The following is a 17,300-nucleotide window of genomic DNA, read 5'->3' as shown; positions in this document are numbered from 1 at the left end:
ATATCATGCTACATATCGTTTTTGGCCCTATCAATGGTGAATAATCACTTTATATACAAGGAAATCAGACACAGGTGGAGGCCATTCAGCCCATCATGCCTGTACGAACACCATCCTTATTTAGCAACACAGGATCCAAAGAAGAAAATGCATTTTTAATTATTATTTAAGGTGTTTTTTTTTTGTAGTTTTTGTATTCCCCCCCCCCCTTCTTCTTCCCTTCAAGGTAGTGAGCATGGGTTTGGTTCAAAACATGATGTTCTCATATCCAGAAAGAAAGAAAGAAAAAAAAACAACCTTTATAAATTAAATAATTCTCATATCCAGATCCGGATTCGGATTTTCACCAAAATCGAATCAAATCTTCCTTGCTACACAACCAACCTGTCCACCAAGTTTCGTCCGAATCCGTCCACAACTTTTTGAGATATCATGATATGTATATATATATATATATATATATATATATATATATATATATATATATATATATATATATATATATATATATATATATATATCGGTCTAGCCTTATCTCTCAATGGTGAAGAATCACTTGAAAAATTCTAGTAGTCGGATATCGATCCGGATCTTCACCAAAATCTAATCACTTCGTCCTTGTCACACACCAAACCTGTCCACAAAATTTCATCCGGATCCGTCCACAACTTTTTGAGATATCCTGCACATAAACAGACAGACAAAGACAGAAGGGGGTGAAAACACAACCTCCTTCACCTTCGGTGGTGGAGGAAAATATCAGTCAACAACCCCAAAGAGAAAATGTTCAGGCATGTAATGGTCATTTATTACATGTATTCCTACTTTAAGACTCAATCATTAAGATAAAATCTGATTAAAATTAAGTGCAAGCAACTAAGCACCTTACATATTGGTACGGCGGTTGTGTTGGCCAATCGCCCCTGGTGCACTGAGCTGGATGGAGGGCCTAATCGCACCTTTACCTCGTTCAATTTGGTTCGTCTGAGGTCGATCGAGCGATGCGCCAGATTCCTCCTCACCGAGCCGTGCAAAATGGTGACGTGGAGTGGTTTGTCATGCTCGATGGTGGAGGGGTTCAAATTTGGACTTTAAACTAACCCGAATGGTTTATTGATCATGCTAACTCGAGAAACTCAATTGAGACCCAATTCAATCATTTGTGTATTTAAGAAGAGGGGACGTGAGAACAAGGAGCATGAAAAAACTCTTTCCACACAACTCTATTTACCCTTCTAAGTATGCACCCCGGGTTTCGTACAGATGGAAGAGCCTTAATGGAATAAGCCTTAACAGGCCCATATGCAAACCACAGTAGAAAGACCAGAAGAAGTGACAGGACTGAAAATATCCGTTACGGCCTGCTCATGAGCGGTAATGTTCTGTTTGGAGTAAACGACTCCACTGCTCAGCCAGGGAGCCCAGCACACACCTATTCTCGTGCAGGTGAGAGGTGGGAACACACGATTTCTCTCGAGCTCTGAAAACTGAAACGGCAACATGACGATCTGAGAACTGAAACTCGAATTTGGCACACCGCCTGGGCACTCCGCTCGAACTCAATTGAGCCCCAACTGGACTTCGACCCGTCGTGCGCAGGCTTTTATGGGCTCGCAGGATGCCCTGCCTTGTAAAGTCGATCAACCCTGACTGCCCCATACTGATTGGTGGTTTACTCGTAAATCAAGGGGAACGCCCACCTCTGAGTCTCTGGATTGAACTCAAATGTTCCAGGCTCACATACATGTACCAAAAACGAGTGCTTTCTTGGCATTGCAAGGCCAATTTCCCCCATAAAGGACATACAAGACGGATTACAAAGGGAAAAACATTAAAAAGCCTTGCAAGCGGAAAGTGGTTTTAGACACAGACATGAGGGAGATGAAGACGACAGCTTTCTGTTCAAATATTGACGCATAATCCTTTATCGCAATTATACTACCTCACTCTTCTGCTCATACATGCATTAAGGAAATAACTATTTCTAAGCAATAAAATCTTAACCCCTAGAAGCCATTTCCTCAACAATGTTATGGCAATAAGTAAGACGAACGGTACAAGGAGGTGCCTTAAACATACTCTTTTGTTTTAAAATTTATCTAAAAACACCATCACAAACTATTCTGCAACATCCTACCAAATTCCCATCTCGCTGACAACAAAGTAATGCAAAATGGTTTGTTACAATAATTTCTGCCTCATCTGACAATATGTTCAATGGGCTGCAAGTGTCATTCACATGAACTCACCAAATATCTTAATCAAAACAAACAGTTCGTTTCAAGCACGACATTTTATATTCAACAAACGTTGTTTGTGTGAAACATTATTTATTAAAAAATGTTTGCTTCCTTGGAAAAAGCAAAAAAAAAAAAAAATCACACCCAAATGAGGTTCCACCCACTTACCCACCAAAAACAATCTTAAATATGTCATCTGTCAAGCCAGTTCAAATAACTAAATAATTCCATGCCACCAGGACAGCACGGAGCATTGTCACGGCATGGGGACCCTGGTACGGCCCCAGAGGTCCAATTGGCAATTCCAAAGGACCTGAAGGAATCATGTAGAATAGCCCAGACAGTCCAAAAGACCTTCTCACTGATCCAGTCATATGGAATTGCCAAGAGAGAAGCCCTTGAAATTGTGAGCTGATATTTACAGTCAGCATAATAACAACAACAAAAACATTTATTTAACTACTGCTCAGATTTTTACAATAACTTTACAACAATGAGAGATGGTATGAGTACACAGTCAAGCACAAGTTCCAAAAACATGGAATGAGTAAAATGATTCACCATAAAGATAAGGATTTAACATCACCCTAAGTCTCTGGGCAGAAAGATATAAACATTTGAAATGGGTTTAAAATTATTGTGATTTGTGAATCGGTAGTGGGTGATAAATATGTGGGGGCGTCCAGAATTTTTAATTTTTTTTTAATGTAGAGCAATTTGTAATGAAGAGTGGATGGAAAAAGAGTCTGACCCCTTCCCTTTTGCGGTCAGGTACCGGCATGTTTGTGTACATACTACCCAAAGCCCGGCATGCTTGCGTGAATACACACATGCAGGACAACGGTTACAGACAAGCTCGATGCATGGTATTCTACTGGCCTGTCTCTTCCCTCAATTCCCCTTCCCATTATCTTTGTTTGACCCTCCCAGGGCCCGATTTAGGGGGGCAAGTGACTGCCTGGGGTTTCGGGCTTGGGGTAGCCCTCCCGCAAAGCTCCAACAAGGAAATTTGATGCAGGAGGAGCAAATTCTGCGCCCCACCAACACCAGATTATAGTAGAACGGCACTCGTTAGAGCGTGTACCTCCGACAGGCTGAACAGTTTACATTTTGCATCCCACTGGTAAGCCAAATCTGGATCCGGACTTGAACCAAAATCTAATTGTCTTGTTCTCGTCACCGACACAACTCATCCACCAAGTTTCGTCATAATCCGTAATCTATTCACGACGTTTCGAAATATCATGTGAGATTTGAAATATATGAAAGCTTCTTACAGTCTCCAACTCGTCTCTCGTTTTTGGCCCTATCTTTCAATGGTGAAGAATCACTGAAAGAATTCTCATATCCGGATCCAGATCTTCACTACAATCGAATCAATTCGTCCTTGTCACACACCCAACCTGTCCACAAAGTTTTATCTGAATCCATCCAATAACTTTTTGAGATATCCTGCTCACAGACAGACAGACAGACAGATAGGGGTGAAAATGTAACGTCCGTCCAACTTCGGTAGGGAAGATAGTAAATCTGTCAAGCTCACAACTTAATTTAATTGGAGGAATTGGGGGAGCAGTGGGATGAAAAAAGTGTGACAGCATCATCCGGGTGTTCAAAATAAGATTTTTTTTAAAAAGCTACCTAAAAGTCCTCCCAACATCTCTCCACCCCTCTATCTCCATAACTTCCAGGTATCTATCTAATTCTAATTTCAACTTATCTGTTGTTTCTGCTGCCACTACCTTTCCAGAGAGACCTTCCCAAGCATTAACTACTCTCCGAGTGAAAGACCCCTGCCTTATTACCATTGTAACTCTCCACTTATTGGCCCCCGGTCCTATCACTGTCCACTGTGCTGAATAATTCTTCTGCACTTATGTCGATACCCTTCATTATTTTAAACATCTCTTTCATATATTCTCATAACCACCTCCTTTCTATTGTGTGAAGCCCTGTCTCCTTCAGCTATTACCACCTCCAGATCGTTCTCCTGTGTGACATGCTCCAACATTTCCCCTTGCCTCATGTCATCTCTATTCTTATTTTTATTATCCATCCCCAGTACCTTACATTTCTTAACGTTAAACTACATCTGCTAATATTTTGCCCAATCTATGAAAGTATCTACACTTTCCTCAATCTGATCAGCATCCTCTCTGTTTTCTACCTTACATTCAAATATACTACCACTGGCTCCTTATGGTCTCCCATTTCCACAAATGAGCTTTGCTACACCTGCTGAGACCCTGTTGTCCTCCTTTTACAATTCCTCCCCTCATGCTGTTGGGGGTCAGTTTGTTGTCATCCCACTGTCCCTTCGGCCCATTTTGTCTGTCGATCCATTGGCCTCTGTAGTTCTGCTCCTTCGTTAGCATTAATACTTGGCTCACTTCCGGTTCTGGGTTTGGAGCATTGGCAGGTCTCCTTCAGGGTTCTCTGCTAACAATAATAATAAAAACGATCTCCTATAATGCTTCATCTTCCTCTTTCACACGTGTGGTACTCTTTACTGCATCATAATGCACTACTCTTCTACTATTTAAACAGACTGCTCTCAATTCGACCTTTCCTTCATACCTTGCCTAAAAAATCCAACTGTTACAGTGTTTCTTCTCTCCATTCTCTCAATTCGCCTTTATTGCATCCATCAAGAAACGTGTTTAATCACATTTCTGACCTAAAACTTAAAAAAAAAACATTTTGCTATGAATGTTCGCTTTCCATCAACCATTCTTTTTTTCCAACTTCAGTGCCCTCTCACCCCTCTCACCCCTCTCTCTCAAAGCAACCATCACACTCTTCTCCCTCCAAGCCTCCCTCTCACCTCTCTCAAAAACTCCCCCCTCACCTTTCTCCCACCATTCACCCCCCTCACTCATCCTTTTCAAAGTTTCCCCCCCCCCTTCTCATCCAAAAAGCTGCCTCCTTCCACTGCCCTCTCACCTCCATCTCTTCACTCCACCTCCTCAAATCCTCAACTGCCTTCTTCCCCCTCTCTTGTCCCCCCTCTCCCCCAGCACCACAGAGCCTTTTCTCCTCCTCATCCGGCCCCCTCCCCTAGATATTCTGCAATCCCCCACACTCTTTCACCAACCTTCCTTACCTCCCCCCCTCATCTCTTGTCCTACGCTCCCCCTCCCCTCCCGCCCCCTGCACCCAAAGCCTCCTCCCCGACCTCTTCATTAAAAGTGTGGACCTCAAATATCCGGGACCTTTACTCAAACCTTTCAGATCTTTCCATACAGGTTTCCACTGACAAACCAGACATAATCTGCCGAACAGAAACTTTCCTCCCCCAAGACGTGTCTGACTCCCAAGTATCTCTCTCTGGTTACTCCCTCCTCCGGTATGACAGACCTGAGCCTCGTCCTGGTGGAGGAGTTGCTCTCTTCATCAAAGACTCTATTCCTCACTCTCCATGTACTGCCCTCACTCCTCCACACCCCAAGGAATACCTCTGGCTACAGCTTCCCCTCCACTCCCACCTCATGTTTATATGTGTACTGTACCGTCCACCAAACAGTGATGACTCCATCTACACCTCACTATCCGAAAACATAGACCAACGTCTATCTTCTCATACAAACTCTCTCTTCCTCATATGTGGCGACTTCAATTGTCATCATGCCAGTTGGCGTGGTGTGGGTACCTCTCTCACCTGTCATGGGACTTCAGCAAAAGCTTTCTGGGACTCACTCAATCGGTCAACTTCCGGACCCGGATGTCAACCAATGGTACTCCATCTCTTTTGGATCTGATTTTGAGAAATTTCCCTGACAATATCTGCTGCTCTTTCTCCGCTCCAATCGGTTCTTCTGACCACGTCCTTGTCAAAGTGGACATCTCTCTGGCTATTATTAGAGAACCACCTCACCGCCGTCAAGTCTGTCATTTCACTCAAGCCGACTGGCAGGGTCTCAAAGCAGCCATCAAACTTATAGACTGGTCTCCTATCGCTACTTTCTCCAACATCAACTCATCCCGTGAATTCTTTGAAAGAAACTTGCTCTCCCTCATGCACAGATTTATCCCCTCTCGTCGTCAGTTGTCCTACCCTTCCTCCCACCCATGGTTCACTGAAGCTTGTGGCGAGGCAGTTGTCCTGAAACAACTTGCCTTTGCCTCATAGAAAGCAAACCCAACTGAGGGTAATCTCAGTTCCTTCCATAAAGCTCCGAACAAGTGTGTATCCACCCTCAGGAGAGCCAGAAAACAACATCTTTCGAAGCTCAAGTCTGAACTTTCAAACCTCTCTCTCCCTCCTCAAAATCCCGGTGGCATCTAATCAAATCTGTTTATGGTGTATGTTCCCCCTCCATCCCCTCCCTTACCTAAAATCGCCACACTGCTGATACCGCACATGAAAAGGCTGAATGCCTAAACTTGGTGTTTGCAACTAAATCTTGTGTCCACAACCCATCGCTTTCTCTACCCACCTTACCCAGTTGCACCAAACTGTCCCTGGACTCTGTGTCCTTTTCTCCTGACAAGGTGGAGAGCTTGCTGTCAAACCTCGACTCAGATTCTGCAACCGGTCCAGACGGCATCAGCCCACATGTCCTAAAAACCTGCTCTTCTGCTCTTGCTCACCCTCTCTCTGTTCTATTCACCCTCTCATTTGCTCAAGGTCATCTGCCATCTGCTTGGAAATCAGCAAACATTACTGCCCTGCATTAAAAAGGTGCAAAAACAGATCCCTGCCACTACAGACCAATCAGCCTTCTCCCAATCATCAGCAAGGTTATGGAATCCATCATCGCTTCAGACATTAAATCCTTCCTCTTCTCCAATGGCTTGATTTCCGATCATCAATTTGGTTTCAGACCAGGTCACTCTACCCTGCATATGCTGCTTCTGCTCTCCCAACAATGGATGGAGGTCCTCAATGCCAGACAGGAAATCCAAGCTGTATCCCTGGATATATCACGTGCTTTTGATATGGTCGGGCACCCTGCCCTGCTCACCAAACTCTCTTCCTATGGTATCCAAGGCCATCTCCACTCATGGCTCGCAGACTTCCTCTCCTGTCACAGTCAACGTGTGGCCCTAAATGGAGTTCTTTCATCCCCTCTTCCTGTGCAGGCTGGAGTTCCTCAAGGTAGAATTCTGGGTCCTGTTCTTTTTCTGGTTTTCATCAATGATCTCTCCAACCCTCTGGAAAATCCTCTATATCTCTTTGCTGATGACTCCACGCTCTGCCGTACCATCGGTCATCCCTCAGACCGGCAAGCAGCAGCTTCTTCACTCACTGCAGATCTGGGTAAAATCACAAACTGGTCCAACACGTGGAACATGTCTTTCAATCCAGACAAATCTCACACTCTCACTATGTCTCTCCGAAAGGACCATTTAGAACCCCCCCCCATCCACTTTCTCAACTATCCTCTGGAAGAAGTCCTTTCTTTCAAGTTTCTGGGTCTCACTATCTGCCATGATCTTTCCCAGGAAAGCCACATTTCAAACCTCGCCTCCAAAGCCAGTCGCCGACTGGGAATCCTCCGTCGTGCAAAGTCCTTCCTCAGCCCACCTGAGCTCCTGACCACTTACAAAGCTTTCGTCCACAGCCTGATGGAGTACTGCTCTCCCCTCTGGGCTGGTGCTCCTGCCTCCCACCTTTCTCGGCTTCATGCTGTGGAAACCAAGGCATTTCGGATCATTGGCATCTCCCGCAATGAGGCTGAGTCTTTGGGTCTCTCACTTTCTCACCTCAGGCAGGTCGGTGGTCTTTCTGTCTTCTCCTGTCTCCTCTCCAGCCTCGCCCCCCTGCTCTCTCTGCGATTTGTCCCCACCACATTTCCGCAGGGTGCTCAGCGTCTGCCAACAACCCCCTTCTGGTAAAACTACCAAAATCATGAATCACTGCTCACCTTCACGATTTCATTCCTCTTTTTCCCACCTTTGGAATAAACTCCCTCACTCTATTCCTTACCATTCTTTCCTCCAGGCCTTCAAAACAGCTGTTCACCACCACCTCTTATCATCCCCCATCCAAATCCTCAATCTTTTCTACCCCTGATAATACACCCAAACCCACCTCCTTCAAATTGCCTGCTTTCCTTCCTGAAAGTCCCTGTAATGTCCATCTTGTATACCCCGTGTTCCCCGTCCCATCCCTCTCCCTTCTACAGATCTCTTAATGTCTCTGTTCCCCACTATTTTGTCCTTCCCACTCCCTTCCCTCTTGTATCATGCCCTCCTTGCTGTGCGTTGTGTGTTAGCTCAAACACGAGCCTCGATAAGGTATACAAAAAAATTAAAAACCCACTTTAAAAAGGCTAAAACAATGTCAGTACACACAGCAACAGGTATAGTATTCCAAAAATGGCCCAACAATGACCAAGCTGAACAAACACTTACGAGAAACCTCCACTCAGGAAGAAAGGAACAACACCACAGTCAAACAGGAGCAGAATGAATCATTGGAACAGCCTGTGAACGTGTCACTTGAACATGAAAAGAGTGTGGAGCTTTACAAGCAGAAAATCCGGTCAGACAACACATACAGGTAACACAGGTTACCACCTCAAATGCTTCTGAAAGGGAATAGCTGAAAGCAGAGAAATAACACCGACAATACCGGTTTGATTGTGCTCGTTGCTCTTTCCATCCGAACACAATGACAAGTACTGGCAACAGGCTGGTATGAAGAGCGAGTTCAACAATCCCCTGAGCAGACATTTTTATCCAAAATAAATAAATAACCAATACAGTAATTGTAACTGTACACACCACAAATAAGAATAACCAAACTAAGCCGCTTGATTTGCTGTCATGTGGGTTATTGTGTAATTTTTCAAACAAACGAGGTGTGTATTGTTTCAAATGAACCACAGGCCCAAGGAGTAGTTCTTTTGGAAAAGAAAAGGTTCAGCTACTTCTATTTTTAGTCACTTCTAGGATTTACTTATTTACCTGAAGGTGGACAGTGGTTATGTATTCACCACTGTCTGATTGTCTGTCTGTTTGCAGGATATCTCAAAAAGTTATGGAAGGATTCAGAGGTAACTTGGTGGACAGGTTGGGTGTGTGACCACGACGAATTGATTAGATATTGGTGAAGATCTAGATTTGGATCTGGATATGATAAAAAAAAATTTTTTTAACTGATTCTTCACATTTCAAAGATGGTGCTAAAAACGATATATAGCACGATTTTTCAAAAAGTTGTGGATGAGTTGTGATAAAAAAACAAATAGAGCAACACCCTTGGATGCTCACCTGGTAGGATATTGATACTGAGGAGGAAGTCAACGTGGGACGGAATCAGCAAAATGTACCAATGAACCAATGTTGTAGCAAATACCTATTTTGGGGGGACAGAACATCTGCTAGGTATGTGGGTGGCCCCCTGCAAAACCTCATGTGGGGGACCCTTTCTGTAGGAGGGGTAATAATATGGTGATAGATCTTCAGGCGAAGAATCGATTCTCATTCGCGGAATTTTCGAATGACAGCTCTGTCTGTCTGTCTCTGAGTGTACCTGTCTTTCCGCATCATCACAGGTAATGTATTGTCATATCTCGGCTATGCTTGGTTTGATTGTAACCAAACTTGGTGGGATAGTAGTGTGGGTCAACCAAAGTATGATATGTGGCCAACAATGACCAAGGTCAAATGTCAAGGTCATCAAAGGTGAAAAATCACATTTCTAACAATGACCCTGGAATGAATCATCAGAGAAAGAAGTGGCTTTTTTGCATTATATCCTATGAATTAAGGCACATCAAAAGTGTCTTTGACATTATTGTCTATGTCACGTTTCCCCAGAAAATGACGTGAAAGTGACGTTGTTTTTAAAAAAAAAAAAATTCCTGTATGACAAATCAAATCTGACTTTGGAATTGACTGTCATATCAGATCCCAAGACCACATTTTTTTAAAATTTGACCTGAAACAATCACGATGACTGAAAATGTGACCATTTTAAAAATCTTTATATCTCAGAAACTGAGTTGGAGAAATCCTTCAAAATTATTTTGTGGAACCCTTATTAAAAACCAAAAATATTTTGTGGAACCCTGATTAAAAAAAAAATTATTATTTTGTGGAACCCTGATTAAAAACCAAAATTATTTTGTGGAACCCTTATTAAAAACCCAAATTATTTTGTGGAACTCTTATTAAAAACCAAAATTATTTTGTGGAACTCTTATTAAAAACCAAAATTATTTTGTGGAACCCTTATTAAAAAAACAAAGTTATTTTGTGGAACCCTGATTAAAAAACAAAATTATTTTGTGGAACCCTGATTAAAAACCAAAATTATTTTGTGGAACCCTTATCAAAAACCAAAATTATTTTGTGGAACCCTGATTAAAAAAATATATATTTTGTGGAACCCTTATTAAAAACCAAAATTATTTTGTGGAACCCTGATTAAAAACCAAAATTATTTTGTGGAACCCTGATTAAAAACCAAAATTATTTTTTGGAACCCTTATTAAAAACCAAAATTATTTTGTGGAACCCTTATTAAAACCCAAAATTATTTTGTGGAACCCTTATTAAAACCCAAAATTATTTTGTGGAACCCTTATTAAAAATCAAAATTTGTTTGTGGAACCCTGATTAAAAACCAAAATTATTTTGTGGAACCCTGATTAAAAACCAAAATTATTTTGTGGAACCCTTATTAAAAACCAAAATTATTTTGTGGAACCCTTATTAAAAACCAAAAATATATTGTGGAACCCTTATTAAAAACCAAAATTATTTTGTGGAACCCTGATTAAAAGCAAAATTATTTGGTGGAACCCTTATTAAAAACCAAAATTATTTAGTGGAACCCTTATTAAAAACCAAAATTATTTTGTGGAACCCTTATTAAAACCCAAAATTATTTTGTGGAACCCTTATTAAAACCCAAAATTATTTTGTGGAACCCTTATTAAAAATCAAAATTTGTTTGTGGAACCCTGATTAAAAACCAAAATTATTTTGTGGAACCCTGATTAAAAACCAAAATTATTTTGTGGAACCCTTATTAAAAACCAAAATTATTTTGTGGAACCCTTATTAAAAACCAAAAATATATTGTGGAACCCTTATTAAAAACCAAAATTATTTTGTGGAACCCTGATTAAAAGCAAAATTATTTGGTGGAACCCTTATTAAAAACCAAAATTATTTAGTGGAACCCTTATTAAAAACCAAAATTATTTTGTGGAACCATTATTAAAAACCAAAATTATTTTGTGGAACCCTTATTAAAAACTAAAATTATTTTGTGGAACCTCCTTAGAACCCTGAATCAATCGCTGAAATAAAATGACGAGCGAGTGGAGAAATTGCGACAGGAAAAATGATGTCATTTATTCGAATTTCACGAAAGAAATGGAAAGAGCAAATGCAGATCTTATGATTTCTGAATAGATCGATGCACATAACTCTGTCAATAATGACCCGATCTGGTGATCACCAACAAACTGGGCACAGATGTAGTGTGGACTGAACAGACGACAATCACTAATTCCTGTGATTAAAGGTTAAAGGCAATAACTCGAGAACAGAACGAAGTGAAGGTCGCATCATTCCGAAAACTGCTCAAAGAGATAATTATTTTGAACTATTATATTGTACTAGTATGTGGCCGTACGTGCAAAAAAAAAAAATCTTTCAAACCGCGAGCCAGAAACAACCACACAGGCCGTTCCTTCGCTCTCGCATGCCTGTACATGCGTGGCCCGGAAGTTCGCATATCGCAGTTACGATTCTTCGCAATTTAGTTTTAATGGCCAATTATTCAATTAGTGCCAACGCATTTTGCCTTTTCGCAACGAAACACACAAAGAGAGGAGAAGAGAAAAAAGAAAAAAAAAAGTACGTCGAAAAAAAACAAAAAAAAAAAACTTTCAAACAACTACACAGGCCGTTCCTTCGATCTCGTAAACGACGACTGGATTGGGGCATTGTGTTTATCTATAAATGCGCATACGAAATCGAGAAATTATTAGAATACAGGAAGTCATCACTTTCCGGAAGTCCGTATGTTGTAACCCGTAATGGGGAACGCGGCTGAGGTTCTCTTCCCCATCGGCCATGCCCATGCAGCAACGTGTCTTGTCATTGGTTTGGTAAATAAATGGCCATAACTTGGGAAGCACTTGTCCGATTAATATCAAACCTTGAAAAGGCACATCCACAGGGCCCCAGCAATTTGTGGAACCCTGATTAAAAACCAAAATTATTTTGTGGAACCATGATTAAAAACCAAAATTATTTTGTGGAACCATGATTAAAAACCAAAATTATTTTTTGGAACCCTTATTAAAAACCAAAATTATTTTGTGGAACCCTTATTAAAACCCAAAATTATTTTGTGGAACCCTTATTAAAAATCAAAATTTTTTTGTGGAACCCTGATTAAAAAACAAAATTATTTTGTGGAACCCTTATTAAAAACCAAAATTATTTTGTGGAACCCTGATTAAAAACCAAAATTATTTTGTGGAACCCTTATTAAAAACCAAAATTATTTTGTGGAACCCTTATTAAAAACCAAAAATATATTGTGGAACCCTTATTAAAAACCAAAATTATTTTGTGGAACCCTGATTAAAAGCAAAATTATTTGGTGGAACCCTTATTAAAAACCAAAATTATTTAGTGGAACCCTTATTAAAAACCAAAATTATTTTGTGGAACCCTTATTAAAAACCAAAATTATTTTGTGGAACCCTTATTAAAAACTAAAATTATTTTGTGGAACCTCCTTAGAACCCTGAATCAATCGCTGAAATAAAATGACGAGCGAGTGGAGAAATTGCGACAGGAAAAATGATGTCATTTATTCGAATTTCACGAAAGAAATGGAAAGAGCAAATGCAGATCTTATGATTTCTGAATAGATCGATGCACATAACTCTGTCAATAATGACCCGATCTGGTGATCACCAACAAACTGGGCACAGATGTAGTGTGGACTGAACAGACGACAATCACTAATTCCTGTGATTAAAGATTAAAGGCAATAACTCGAGAACAGAACGAAGTGAAGGTCGCATCATTCCGAAAACTGCTCAAAGAGATAATTATTTTGAACTATTATATTGTACTAGTATGTGGCCGTACGTGCAAAAAAAAAATCTTTCAAACCGCGAGCCAGAAACAACCACACAGGCCGTTCCTTCTCTCTCGCGTGCCCGTATATGCGTGGCCCGGAAGTTCGCATATCGCAGTTACGATTCTTCGCAATTTAGTTTTAATGGCCAATTATTCAATTAGTGCCAACGCATTTTGCCTTTTCGCAACGAAACACACAAAGAGAGGAGAAGAGAAAAAAGAAAAAAAAAAGTACGTCGAAAAAAAACAAAAAAAAAACTTTCAAACAACAACACAGGCCGTTCCTTCGATCTCGTAAACGACGACTGGATTGGGGCATTGTGTTTATCCATAAATGCGCATACGAAATCGAGAAATTATTAGAATACAGGAAGTCATCACTTTCCGGAAGTCCATATGTTGTAACCCGTAATGGGGAACGCGGCTGAGGTTCTCTTCCCCATCGGCCACGCCCATGCAGCAACGTGTCTTGTCATTGGTTTGGTAAATAAATGGCCATAACTTGGGAAGCACTTGTCCGATTAATATCAAACCTTGAAAAGGCACATCCACAGGGCCCCAGCAATTTGTGGAACCCTGATTAAAAACCAAAATTATTTTGTGGAACCATGATTAAAAACCAAAATTATTTTTTGGAACCCTTATTAAAAACCAAAATTATTTTGTGGAACCCTTATTAAAACCCAAAATTATTTTCTGGAACCCTTATTAAAAATCAAATTTTTTTGTGGAACCCTGATTAAAAAACAAAATTATTTTGTGGAACCCTGATTAAAAACCAAAATTATTTTGTGGAACCCTGATTAAAAACCAAAATTATTTTGTGGAACCCTTATTAAAAACCAAAATTATTTAGTGGAACCCTTATTAAAAACCAAAATTATTTTGTGGAACCCTTATTAAAAACCAAAATTATTTTGTGGAACCCTTATTAAAAACTAAAATTATTTTGTGGAACCTCCTTAGAACCCCGAATCAATCGCTGAAATAAAATGACGAGCGAGTGGAGAAATTGCGACAGGAAAAATGATGTCATTTATTCGAATTTCACGAAAGAAATGGAAAGAGCAAATGCAGATCTTATGATTTCTGAATAGATCGATGCACATAACTCTGTCAATAATGACCCGATCTGGTGATCACCAACAAACTGGGCACAGATGTAGTGTGGACTGAACAGACGACAATCACTAATTCCTGTGATTAAAGGTTAAAGGCAATAACTCGAGAACAGAACGAAGTGAAGGTCGCATCATTCCGAAAACTGCTCAAAGAGATAATTATTTTGAACTATTATATTGTACTAGTATGTGGCCGTACGTGCAAAAAAAAAAAAATCTTTCAAACCGCGAGCCAGAAACAAACACACAGGCCGTTCCTTCGCTCTCGCGTGCCCGTACGTGCGTGGCCCGGAAGTTCGCATATCGCAGTTACGATTCTTCGCAATTTAGTTTTAATGGCCAATTATTCAATTAGTGCCAACGCATTTTGCCTTTTCGCAACGAAAAACACAAAGAGAGGAGAAGAGAAAAAAGAAAAAAAAAAAGTACGTCGAAAAAAAACAAAAAAAAAAAACTTTCAAACAACTACACAGGCCGTTCCTTCGATCTCGTAAACGACAACTGGATTGGGGCATTGTGTTTATCTATAAATGCGCATACGAAATCGAGAAATTATTAGAATACAGGAAGTCATCACTTTCCGGAAGTCCATATGTTGTAACCCGTAATGGGGAACGCGGCTGAGGTTCTCTTCCCCATCGGCCACGCCTACGCAGCAACGTGTCTTGTCATTGGTTTGGTAAATAAATGGCCATAACTTGGGAAGCACTTGTCCGATTAATATCAAACCTTGAAAAGGCACATCCACAGGGCCCCAGCAACATACCTGGCAAGTTTCAATTAGGTCGGACCAGTGGTTGTCGAGAAATATCGGTCACAGACAGACACACACACACACACACACACACACACACACACACACACACACACACACACACACACACACACACACACACACACACACACACACACATTGCTGGCTGGAATTATAGATAGATGGTGGAATTGGTTGAAGTAAACGAATTTAGACGCCGTTCTCACGTGACGTACAATGCAGATGATTCTGCCAGCGAGAATGGGCGGATACAAAACACTTCGTTGAGATCAAAAATTAAAATCATAATTACATTGAGAAAATTGTGAAACCTCCCATCATGTTTCATGCAGTCAAGTTTCATCAGAATTGCATGTGTAGTTTCTGAGAAGAAACAAAATACCTGTTTTGGGGGGGCAACCACCCCATTGACCCCTTTATGGCCCGATGGTTTTTAATGTTGTGAACAATCTTTGGTACATCATGGTTGATGCTGGTCATGCTGAAGTTTCATAGAAGTTGTGTCTAGTTTTGGGGAAGAAAGCAAATACATATTTGGGGGAGCACCCCCCCCCCCCGTACACCCCATTAGACCGCGATTTTTTTTTAATGTCGTGAACAAATTTTAGAACAACTTGGGTGATGAAGGTGGGGGTCAAGTTTCATCAAAACTATGTGTGTGGTTTCGGAGAAGAAAGGAAATACATATTTTTCGGGGCAACCCCCATATCGACCCCCTTGGATCCAGATTTTTTTTTGAATGGTGTGAACCAAATTTGGTACATCACGGATAATGAAGGTTATGGTAAAGTTTAATCGGAATTGCATGTGTAGTTTTGGAGAGGAAGGCAAAATAAATATTTTGGGAGGCAGCCCCCTTAGAGTTAGACCCTCTTCGAATCAGATGTTTTTTTTTTAATGGTGTGAACAAACTTTTGTACATACCGGGTGATGAAGGTTGTGGTTAACTTTCATCAAAATTGTGTGTGTAGTTTTGGTGAAGAAGTTGCGCCATCCCATAAGCTCCCCAGAACTACGTTCCAGGTGAGCTAAAAATCAATACAGTGTCTGGAAAACATCTCCACCCCCTTTCTAAATTTTCACTTTTTGTTGCCTTATAGCCTGGAATGAAATTGCATTAAATTAGACTTTTTCCACATTTATTTACACAATGGAACACACAGCTTCCAAGCGAAAAACCAATTCTAGAAATTTCAGAAAATTCATTAAAAATACAAAACTACACTATCTTGGTTGGATAAGGGTCCACACCCTTATAAATAGCAATTGTAAATTAGCTCAGGTGAAACCAATCACCTTCAAAATCGTACACCATGTTAATTGGCCTACACCTGTGTTAAACTTTAGTGATTCTGATGATTTCAGAATAAAATGAGCTGTTCCTGTAGGTTTCCTATGCTGGTTGGTGCATTTCACAGCAAAGACTCAACAATGAACACCAAGGAACTTTCAAAACCCTCCGAGATAAAGTTGTGGAAAGACACAGATCAGGGGATGGGTACAAAATATTTCAAAGGCCTTGAATGTCCCTTGGAGCACAATCAAGACAATCATTAAGAAGTGGAAGGCACATGGTACAAGGAAGACCCTGCCAAGATCAGGCCGTCTCTTCAAACTGGATGATCAAGCAAGGAGGAGACTGATCAGAGAGGCCACCAAGAGGCCAATGGCAACTTTGAAAGAGCTATAGGCCTTTATGGTAAAGACTGGTCACTGTGTGCATGTGACAACAATATCTCAAGTACACCACAAATCTGGCCTGCACAGTAGGCTGGTGAAAATGCTGTGCTGGTGATGTTGGATACAGTCGTGTGCTTTGTTTGGATCACAGGCATCATCCCAACTGACTGTAAGTTGGGCCTTGTTGTCCCTCTCTAGAAAGGGAAGGGTGATCGCCAGGACTGCAACAACCACCGAGGGGTGATGCTGCTCTCAGTGCCGGGAAAGGTCTTTGCTCGGATAATTCTTTATGGGGTTCACCACCATCTGCTTGAGCACCAGCGTCCAGAGCAGTCAGGCTTTACACCAAAGAGGTCAATGATTGACCGTATCCTTGCACTTCAAGTCCTCACTGAACACAGGCAAGAGTTTTGGCAGGGGCTG

At 41.0% G+C, this 17,300-nt stretch overlaps 1 protein-coding gene across 5 annotated transcripts in view; it reads right to left on the bottom strand.

The window, feature by feature from the left end:
• The window catches only part of LOC147015130 (uncharacterized), a 39,039-nt gene extending 30,304 nt beyond the window's left edge, over window positions 1-8,735 (bottom strand). For all 5 annotated transcript variants that reach the window (XM_085849601.1, XM_085849603.1, XM_085849602.1 and 2 more), the window contains exon 1: window positions 8,598-8,735. The gene's annotated coding sequence lies outside the window, so the exon portion shown is untranslated. The remainder of the gene's footprint in view (window positions 1-8,597) is intronic.
• Between the last annotated feature and the right edge of the window lie 8,565 nt (window positions 8,736-17,300).

Source organism: Eptatretus burgeri, chromosome 12, assembly GCF_056783735.1.
Source record: "Eptatretus burgeri isolate ZD-2024b chromosome 12, Ebu_testis_v1, whole genome shotgun sequence".
NCBI classification, from domain to species: domain Eukaryota; kingdom Metazoa; phylum Chordata; class Myxini; order Myxiniformes; family Myxinidae; genus Eptatretus; species Eptatretus burgeri.
Note: the sequence above shows the minus strand (reverse complement) of the source record. Positions and strands in the feature narration are given on the sequence as shown.